General features: G+C 40.4%; 1 protein-coding gene and 1 pseudogene across 1 annotated transcript in view; both read right to left on the reverse strand.

The window, feature by feature from the left end:
- The window catches only part of LOC131787460 (DNA-directed RNA polymerases I, II, and III subunit RPABC2-like), a 135802-nt gene that overhangs the window by 38267 nt on the left and 86260 nt on the right, over positions 1 to 11275 (reverse strand). The window lies entirely within an intron of this gene.
- Positions 346 to 6037, reverse strand: LOC131787463 (uncharacterized; annotated as a pseudogene).

The raw sequence follows: 11275 nt of genomic DNA on the forward strand, positions 1-11275 counted from the left end.
GCGCGATGTAAACAAAATATGCAAAGATCATGAAAAACGAATCTCAAGATGAGTGGTTGCCGCGAAAATTCCCTCAGATTCGCCCAGGTCAAAGGTTATGACACCTTCCTGATTTCTTAACTTTTATTTGAAAGTACCTTTTTCTAAATAACTCAGGTACTTTTGAAGATTTCAGGAAAAAGAACTTTTTTATGGGAACGTTATGTTAAATGCTTGAATTCACTTTAGTCAAATAAAAGAAAAATCGATTTTTTCGGCCTTTGAGGGTGGAAAGAAACCCTAAGCAAATTGACCACCGTAAATAGTTTCTAGGCTGAAGTTTCTAGCGTTAGCCCTTTGTCGCTCTGAAATTTCCAAATGTCTTTTTTATTTTCTCTGTTGAGCAATGACTGGCATGCTTTCGACTAATACGCACGCCAGAATTTTGTTCGTGTATAATTATGATGTTTAAAAGGGGCGTAGATCGAGTCTGAAATGCTCAGCGGTGTATCCCCTTGGCAAGGTTAGGCGAGCACTGAGGTGCTGAAAAAGAGTAGCCAGAGGCATGTTGGGTTACTCCTAAAAAAGGGAACTTTGAACTATATCTGTGTTCCTCTTCGGAGAGTTTAGCTTTTATGTCAAGAGCACGTTTCTTGGACTAAGGTGCTGAAAGTAAGTTCCTAAAGCACGTTCGAGATTAAAGTAACTTTAAGCTGTGTCAGGGTATTCTTTCCCGAAGAGTTTAACTCCTATGTCAACAGCACGCTGTTTGGACTGCATTGCTCACAAAAAGTTACCTAAGGCATGTTGGGTTACTCCGAGGCTAAAGTAACTCCTCGCTGTGTCTGGGTGTTCTCCCTCGAAAAGTTTAACTCTTATTTTAAGAGCACGCTCACCAGACTAAAGTGCTGAGAAAAAGTCGCCTGAGTGATGTTGTGTTATTCCAAGGTCGAAAGAGCTTTGAGCTGTGTCTGAGTGTTCTTCGCCATGGAGTTTAACTCTTAATTCAAGAGCACGCTGAAGTGACTGATGTGCTGACAAAAAGTCTCTTGAGGCATGTTGTGTTATTCCAAGGTTGAAGTAGCTTTGAGCTGTGTCTGGGTGTTCTTCGCCAAGGACTTTAACTCTTATTTCAAGAGCACGCTGATGGGACTGAAGTGCTGACAAAAAGTCTCTTGAGGCATGTTGTGTTATTCCAAGGTTGAAGTAGCTTTGAGCTGTGTCTGGGTGTTCTTCGCCAAGGACTTTAACTCTTATTTCAAGAGCACGCTGATGGGACTGAAGTGCTGACAAAAAGTCTCTTGAGTCATGTTGTGTTACAGCGAGATTAAAGTAACTCCTCGCTGTGTGTGGGTGTTCTTCCCCGAAGAGTTTAACTCTTATTTCAAGAGCACGCTGATGGAACTGAAGTGCTGACAAAAAGTCGCCTGAGGCATGTTGTGTTATTCCAAGGTTGAAGTAGCTTTTAGCTGTGTCTGGGTGTTCTTCGCCAAGGACTTTAACTCTTATTTCAAGAGCACGCTGATGGGACTGAGGTGCTGACAAAAAGTCGCCTGAGGCATGTTGTGTTACTGCGAGATTAAAGTAACTCCTCGCTGTGTCTGGGTGTTCTTCCCCGAAGAGTTTAACTCTTATGTCCAAAGTACGCTGTTTGGACTGAAATGCTGACAAAAAGTCTCTTGAGGCATGTTGTGTTATTCCAAGGTTGAAGTAGCTTTAAGCTGTGTTTGGGTGTTCTTCTCCAAGGACTTTAACTCTTATTTCAAGAGCACGCTGATGGGACTGAAGTGCTGACAAAAAGTCGCCTGAGGCATGTTTTGTTACTGCGAGATTAAAGTAACTCCTCGCTGTGTCTGGGTGTTCTTCCCCGAAGAGTTTAACTCTTACTTCAAGAGCACGCTGATGGGACTGAAGTGCTGACAAAAAGTCGCCTGAATCATGTTGTGTTACAGCGAGATTAAAGTAACTCCTCGCTGTGTCTGGGTGTTCTTCCCCGAAGAGTTTAACTCTTATTTCAAGAGCACGCTGATGGGACTGAAGTGCTGACAAAAAGTCGCCTGAGGCATGTTGTGTTACAGCGAGATTAAAGTAACTCCTCGCTGTGTCTGGGTGTTCTTCGCCAAGGACTTTAACTCTTATTTCAAGAGCACGCTGATGGGACTGAAGTGCTGACAAAAAGTCGCCTGAGGCATGTTGTGTTACTGAGAGAGTAAAGTAACTCCTCGCTGTGTCTGGGTGTTCTTCCCCGAAGAGTTTAACTCTTATGTCCAAAGCACGCTGTTTAGACTGAAATGCTGACAAAAAGTCTCTTGAGGCATGTTGTGTTATTCCAAGGTTGAAGTAGCTTTGAGCTGTGTCTGGGTGTTCTTCTCCAAGGACTTTAACTCTTATTTCAAGAGCACGCCGATGGGACTGAAGTGCTGAGGAGAAATTCCCTGCAGCATGTCTGGTTATTCCGAGAGTGGAGTAACACTCCGCTGTGTCTGGGTGTTCTTCGTTAAACAGATCTATTGCGACGTCAAGGGCGCGTTGAAAGGACTGAATGGCTTCAGAATAGTTTTGCATCTTACGAAGAGCCATGCCATGGTCAAAATAATTTCTAAATAGTCCTTCTTGATGCAAATTTAAGTCAAGATTTTTGTTGGGCTTAGCTTTATCTCCAGGGCTATCTTCTCCACTTTGTTTTAAAGTCATTTTATGATACCTGATCCATGTGTCACACAACTTTGATGCTTCCTCGGGATTATTCAGTACATTTTTAAGTGTCCGATTGATGTTGCGCTGGAAGGTCCATAAACCAACGGAATGTGGGAGGATCTGTTTCTCTGTTTGATTTGACATCTTTAGCACACATTTACTTATTGCTTGCTTTGTTTCATAATCAGAGAACTTTTCTGTTGCCTTGCTAAGAACGACAATCATTTCTAATCTAAGTGGTTGAGTGGTTGTTGCGTCTGGTTCCGGCATATCTGCCTCGATCATTCTCAATTCTTTGTTATTCACTGGAGGAATAATAAGGAGACTTGCGTCTCCTAATGCTCTGCATTCATGTAAGGCTGTGGTGTAAAGCTCCAGAGAAGTTGCTTTCTTTTTCTTGAAAAGGAGGTAAGTAACAAGAATTTGCAGTGCAAATACTGTGAGAATTCGCTGTTCGGGGCTATCACTCACCAAGCAAAGAGCTTTTTGTAAGTTCTCAGCTCCGTCATCTATTTTCCCTGAAACCAGTTGACAGATGCCTTTATAACAAAGGAGTTTTCTTTTATCATCTACCGACAAAGAAAAGCCCTCGGCTTTAGAGAGTAGCGTCATCGATCTTCCATGTATCCCCCAAGTCACTTCGTTGAATGCCAAGGACAACAGTAACTGACTATAGAACACGCTCTTTCCAAACGCCTGAGCTTTTTCAGTTGCGTGATCATAAATTTTGTCGATAATTTTTCCCTCGCACCAGAAAAGGGAATCTAGAAAGATTTCCGCCTTTGTCAGGACACCAAATGCAACGTCACATGTCTTAGGATCGGAGCAGCTCTCCATAAGACTCTCAATAATATTCTGCTTCTCTTCATAAAAATAAATAAATGCTTGCATGGATTGTCCTGTCAAAAACTGTTTATTTAGCTTCTCGAAAAGAGAGACGTAAAATGCAGACAAACGTGCTTTGGAGTTTAGCATAGTTTCTTTCATTTCATCTTGACCTCTTCCTCTTGCAAACGACAGAATCAACTTATGCATCGAAAATGACTCAGGTTTGGAGCTAGAGTCGAGGAAAGACTTTCTCCGAAGCCTATGCAAGATTTTCTTGGCCTCCAGAGTTGTTTTTACACCCATGACAGCTGCAGCAACTGAGTGGTTAAAATCTCCAGAAAGAACACTAAGTGATGCCAACGCTTCTTTTTCAGATAAAGAGAGTCTCTGAAAAGAGGATTCAAATAGGAACTTTAATCGCATATAGCTTGGATAATCTGGATTGTCCAATAGCTCGAAAAGGCTACTTTCTATTGATTCCTTGAAGGTATCTAAAAATTGACTCGGCTGAGCATTATCTTCAGTAATGGAGGAACACAACAGTTTCATGGCCAAAGGTACGAACCCGCAGATTTTCGCAATTTTCGAGCAGTCAGACGCGGTCGCTTTAGGAAGTAATCCGTCGACTAAGCTTTGAGAGAAGGACTCGTGTAATGGCCCTATTCTTACTGCTTGATGGCCTTCAAAATGCACATTCATAAATTCAAGAGATTCCCTTGTGGTAAGAAGAAATGTTAAATTTTTGAATTGACTAAGAATGACTTCCAGAAGGTTGATGAAATCCTCCTTCACATTCGGTGCTCCACTTTCGAGTAATTCATCGGCATTGTCAAGAATCATCACAAATTCACCTGAAATGTCTCTTAGAAAGAGAAAAAGTTCTTCTTCTATGGACATCTGCTGAGGAATTTGATCTCTTGTGGAGTGTCTTCTAAAGAAGCTCAGAAGCTTCGTGGTCAGATCGGCCTTTGAAAGAAGCCCTCTCATGGAGAAGAAGTATACGAGAAGTCCACCAGTTTGAAGTCGATGTCCGACTTCAGTTGCCACAGAAGTCTTACCAAGACCAGGCGAGCCCCAAACCGACACGATCCGGGAACGTTTGGAAGTTAAGTGACTGCTGATGTCTTCACATTCTCTCTGACGGCCAGTGAAGTGTGGAACCTTTGAAGGAAGATTTGATGGTGGAAGGAATGGCTTTGAATCTTAAAAGAAGCAAATTGATGCAATTATGAAAGAGCTCATGTCGGTAGTTGGAAGAGAAAAATAACGATGATAATAAATAGTACATTTTACTGTATCATTAAAAATGTGGAAATCATGTTTTAGGGACACAGCTTTAATCATGAGCTTCTTGCTCTTTCCGTGAGGTTGTAATCTTAACAACATCCCACAAGAGTCACGATGCCGGTAAATATAGTGGCTGCGGCTTACTTCTTAAACAAATTGTTTTAAAAGAAAAGATAACAGATTGTTTAAGGTGGTATTCTGATTATAGAATAAAATCATTTTAGGGACGAAGACAGGATTTTCAAGACATGTACGAAGCACTTTTGCGAAAACTGGAAGTTGCCCCGTTGAACTATTATTACTAGAGTAAAGAGCAGAAACGCTGCTATTTCTTTTCAGTTCCTCCCTGCCAAACTAATGGTTATAAGACTGCCGTATTGCATCTTAAATTGTTGTTAATCAAAAAATTCTGTAAAGCTTTTAATCAGTTTATACCTGTTTGATCTTCATCCATGTTTAGTTTCAAATAATCTATTTCTCCCTTCAACAAAGCGAGGTCATCAACTTTTTCTTTTATCGCATTCCCCTGTGCTATTAATTTGTCGACACCTGATTTCACTTCTTCGAGACACTCGACACCTGATCTTAGTTCTTCGAGACACTCGATGTATGATCTGGTCTCCTGTCTAAGACTTTCTTCCAATTTGCGAACTTCTTTGGTGGGAAAGTCAGACTCTGTCAGTCCACCGATGGCATCAATGGGATCTGTTATGATTCCAAGAGCTTTAAATGCTTCTTTAGCAAGCTTCACGCATTGGTCAAAAGTTGGTTTATCAATCTCTGACCTGTCTGCGTGACAAAGGGAGTTTCGTAAAAGTCGAAGCTGATCAATCGCAAGAGCGAAGGTTTCGGCTGTATTTCCACTTGGACTCACAACAGATGGATGGAACTTTCCGGGAGGTACTTTATGGTGCCTTACGTACATTTCACTGAGTGTCTTGTAATGACCTTTGCTATCTGGCGTAGCGAAGGACCTTGCATAGATGGTGGCCTGGAACAGGGCGGTACAATCCCATTCTTCATAGGAGATGTGAGTAGGAACTTTGCTTTTTCCACCTTCTTCAGCTAGAAACAAATTTCTTACTACCGTGGAGTTATCCCACAGTTGATATCCGGGACGATGTCCAAATCTGTTGTCCCACATGGATTTTAACGTCTGACGCAAAGCAATGGCGAACTCATTGAGTACAACTGAGGCAAATTTGAAGTAATTCAGCTGTTTGTTTGTAAAAGGCTGTAGAGCCATAATCGGCGTTAGCTCTGGAGATAGCTATCCTCGACCAAAATCCTGAGAAAGATTCAATTTGTTCAAGCATAGATACATATTAAGTGAAATTAAACAGCAATTGTATATGTGAGAGGAAAAGGTAAAAAGTTCTTTGGTCATGTTATTCTCGTTTGAATAAATACTTAATCGCACATGCGCACTGACTTTATCAATTGCGCATAACGGCATAATTACGGAAAGTGGTTACAATGCTTAATTGACTTGAGAAAAGGTGAAAACTCATCTCTACTTTAATTAGAATAAAGATTTACGCTTTGAATCTGCTTTCTGTTTGGATGCCAATTCCCAGCACTTTGTAATTAAAACTAACAGATTTCTCGCTCGAGGTTCAACCGAAACAATTGTATCTTATTAAAATGCGGAAACCGAGAAATCGAAGATTGTGACGCTATAGGATGAATGTGCATCTTAGAAATTAATGTCCTTCAAAAAAATTAACTTCAATAAGCTTGGTTTAGCGTCAAAACCTAGTTTTTCTCAAACCTCAACTCCACTTTATTGATACAAACTTTTCTTTGCCAGCAAACAGTTTGAAATAATTTCACGTTTGATATCATAATATCACGCTATTTTGATTTACATGTTTATGAAATTTCAAAACTCTTTCAAGTTTTCAAAGTATTAACTTCCAACAAGATATCCTAAATAAATGGGATTACGAACTTGCATGGCATGAACGACAAGCACGAAGAAACAAATTATTGCGCAATTGATGATAACAGAAAATTGAAGGGTACAAAAGATTGGGTTTAATTTCTGCTAAAAGCGGCTCAAAACGTTCGTTAATAAACCTTTTGCTGTTCATTACGAGAAAATACGCATTCATTTGTTTGAAAAGGCGAAAAATTGCGTGAAGTTACTTTCCTAAGCGACAAAAAGCGATCATCTGCGCGTAAATCAGATTCTCCCTACTGCGCTTTACCGTGACTTCTGGCCGTCCAAAAGTTGTCACCGGATTCGTCAACAAACACACAGTGGCGATAATGAACAGCTCAAGGTGTAGTTGAAGAAAACCGTTACTCACCTATCTCGAATTTCAAGTTAGAGCGAGAAATATCATGATGGCAGACGCACAAACTGATTATCTGAATGATTATTGGACGAACTGCGAGAATGCAACTCGAAATTTATCCGGAGAGTGGTTGTGTTATGACTACCTATTCATACCACACAGAAATTCTAAACTGACCCTTACTATGCTAAATGCCTAAGCAATGAAGAATTCATTGTTCTCGAGTAATGTGGCGTGATGTTTACAGGTCAAACGCGCCTTAGAAGGGGAAATTCCCCTTTAATCTGGTCAATACACTCAGCATTGCTCCATTTCCTTTTTGAAATAAACATGGCCCCCTGAACAATGCTCTTCAAAACACGCGATAGAGCAGGAATAACTTCTTTTTCATCCATAGCGCTCACCTAACGCTTACTTCTGCTTGCTTGAAAGATGCAAAAAAAAAAAAAAAACAGAATGGACGACTCACAAACACGCCTGCTCTTCAAAATTCCCTGACTTAGTCTTAACAGAAATAACCACTCCTTTCCTCAATCTTACCTTATTACGAGCTTGTTATTTCCGTCACACGATTGGGCCGCTTACTCGGTTCGTTTTCTTAACCAAGATATTGCGTTTAATACTGTGGGTGCTAGGCAGTCTCATGACATGTGCTTTCATGGCTTCCTCTCTCAGGCTGTCGGCTTGTTTCATTTACGATAAACGAGCGTGAGTAACTTACTGTTCACTCAGCTAACAGTGGTACATTTTTGAAACGAGTAACATTACAGACAAGATTTATTTCATCATATTTTCCGGTCGCAAATGAGAAACAATGCTTGAGTGTAGCGCTCATAATAAGACGTCTCTTGTTACGTCGGTTTACAACATGTTTCTGTTATTATTCACTTCCGCTGGAAGTCATACTTACGGACACGAATGTGCTATATATACTTTTCAATGTTAGTTGTAATCATCCCTGAAGAAGTCTCAGAAAAAACGCGTGGGAAAAAATAAACAAAAAGTTACAACACCAAGTAGTCTTTCTTTGTGCTGCTCACTGGTCTCCGTTAAAAAAAGGGCGAGAATCTTCACTCCTTCACCTCCACCCTTCTTCTTCTTATTTTTGACCCTCGATCGCCCCCATAGTACAAATTTCTTTCTCTCCCCAAGCCTTCAGCTACCATTAAAATCAAAGATGGCGGCCATAATTTTCGTTCAGAAAATACTTAGCACTCGCTCGCCAAAATTAGGCCTTTTTTTCAGGCTACCCTTTTCACTGCCTTACACACGTGTGGTGTATCACATCACGTAGCCTGGATCGGAACGTTTTCAAAATGGCCGTCGATTAAGTGTCAAAAAAAATTGCAGAAAATTTGGCTTTGAATAATATTTCGTTTATTTGCTCATTTTAGCATGGAATGTACAGGTACGTACGATTTAGCGTTCAAAACGTGTCTCCATTAAGCGCGCGACCAAAACTGATTATGTTATCCCTGTGACGTAGAAAAATGTGAAGACACGTCGGCAGCTATGGTGGAGAAAGGAAAATTTGGAAAGAAGGACGGACGTAATGCGTGGCCGGAGCACCAAATGGTAGCTACAAGAATAATACACATAAATCAGGTGTTTTTAAACACTAATTTCCAAATGATGTAGCTATATGGCCAAAATGGACGTGTCTCGATCGTCGACATCGAGGAGATTTTACTCTTCAATGTCGTTGGCCTTATGCTCCGTACCGGCCTCGAAGACGCCTGTTACGAACATATATAACTACTGAGTTACATCAGGGGAAGATAACCAAAGAATTCAGCTAAAGAGGATACTGATTAAGTAGCCTGTTCCCACACCGTACCGTACACGATTGTTCAACATTCTTTTCGGCTGACATTTCGCAAGCGAAGAATTAAGTGAGCTCCTTATTTCACGCGCTTGAGATGTACTCATTCTCTCTGTCTTTCCACACGACTACATTTGCGCTTTTTCTTATCGTATGAAAATCCTTCCAATTGTAGTTTATGTCGTATTTTAACAACGGAAATGCATCATTTGTAATAAAGTTCAAGCCGTTTCCTGAGCTGACCGATATCCTGTGGCGTGAACCTCTGGCGGATACTGGCATAAACACAAGCTCGAAGGGTCCGTGTATTCTCCTAACTTAGGTTTCCGAAAATCCACCCCACGAGCCATCAATTCCCCCCTACCCTCAAGAAACTAAAAGTAGCAACAGTAGCAATATCATTCTGATAAAAGCACTGCAACGAGATAATTAAAGAAACGCAAATATTATTGAATTAGATGCATGGTAGCGAATCCAAGTGTTGTGCGAAATGGGTCGCATGGCAATGCCGCACTTAAACTAAAGAACGTTTTTCTGTATTAAAATCCCTATTTGAGATTAACTTGAATCAGATGACTATAAACTCACTCGTTTTTCGATTGACCGGTTCGACTACGACGGCCTCTGCCTTTACAACCTCTGAGGAAAGGAGCAGTTTGCAGTGAAACTGCCCGATCACTTCTAGGCGAAAAATCATCGTGCCTCGTGGTAAAGATGATTATTTCGTCAAAAGTTAGCTTTTGGTTTGCCAAGGAAATTACTCTACAGCAAGGAAACTCTGGAGCATTAACCAAAGAAATAAGAAATACCATGTTATGTAAACAGAAACGAACACAGGGACCCATTATTACCACAGATTTCGCCGTAGAAAACAAAACACGAAGGCAATTAACTAATCATTCAGTAACGAGAGTGCTTTGTTCTAATCTTGACCTGAACACCGCAGGTGAGAAACCGTCTTTTTCAGTCCTCGTCGAAATCTTCGTTGGCACGCAGTTGATGCAGCTTGTAAAGAAAAAGTATTCTCACATCTTTCATGTCCTCAACCTAAGGTGCATTTTTTAAAATTTTAAATGAGAAAAACTTTTTACAGGTTGAGACAGGATCTGAGAGATAAGGACTTATTTATTTTTTCATATTCTAGAGTCAATGTAAAGTTGTCTTTCTGACAACACTCACACGATAAATTCAATGTGAAAAGTTTATTCAGGATGAGCCAGTCAGTCTTCTAGTACTAAGGGAGAAAAATCAATGATTGTAATATTTTACAGGGAGTTGGAATACCAAAATTACAGCAAATACAGAAAAGAAAGTGGTCAAACATAAGACTGACCGACCTAGAATGACTTAATTTTCCCGCGAAACGAATGAGTAATCCGAAACTTCCATAATGCTACGCGAACCTCTTCAATTAATTCGTTTCCATGTCACTTAAACGTCAAAAATGACATTTTTATCTCGATTAAACTCAGATTTAGACAGGAAGTGTTTTTTAATGAAGTTTCTGAAAAGAAACATTGAGGTGAAGTTAAAAATCTTTTATTTTTGTTAAAGAAAAAAAACAAGACTAAATGGTTCCTTCAAGTTTTCCCAAAATCGTTTAATTTTTCTGCAAATCCAAGTCACTTTTCTTCCCAGAGTGACCGGGGTTTACTCTTCTACATAGCTTAAAAGGGAAGGAGTCCTTCAACTGGGTTTTATCATTAAAGGGAGTGAGTTTCTAAATAAACTGTGGTGCTGCGTCAGTGGGAGAGTATAGCAAGATAATTTGGTTTTATCAACTGAGTTGTTCAGGTTACTTCCCACCTTCGCGGGTGTCCTTCGGGAAAAAAAAAATCGTTGGAGTGCTAGTTTCACCATAATCCTAGCAAACTATACATCAGAAGAAAGCTTACGAACTGCAGTTTATAATAAAACGACCGATGGTTCTTCTATTGAATCTATCAGGTATCGGATGTCGCAGCACGAACAAAACGGCTGCACAGTCTTGTTCACAAGGCACCAATCAACAAGAGTGTGTTCGGCTTTTTTGATATTCTGATTGGTTGTCTAGATATCAGCATCTAAACTTGGAGTAGCTAAAAATATTCGAGGTGTGTTGCGTAAATGGACAACACGAGACAAATATTTCAAATATCAAAGTTTGCCGACACACTTTCGTTTGTCAATATTCCTGAAATTTTTGGCGAAATCTGACGATTGCGAGATTTTAGCTAATGAAGATTTGCAAACAACTGGCGCTGCGCTAGAAGTTTAACTCGCCTCCTGAAACCGCAAACCAATGGGACAACGGGACCTCCCTACGTCAATGACGATGGATCAAGATTTCCCGGGAAAAGAAACCCATTGCAGACTCGATCGC

Source organism: Pocillopora verrucosa, chromosome 12, assembly GCF_036669915.1.
Source record: "Pocillopora verrucosa isolate sample1 chromosome 12, ASM3666991v2, whole genome shotgun sequence".
NCBI classification, from domain to species: Eukaryota; Metazoa; Cnidaria; class Anthozoa; order Scleractinia; family Pocilloporidae; genus Pocillopora; species Pocillopora verrucosa.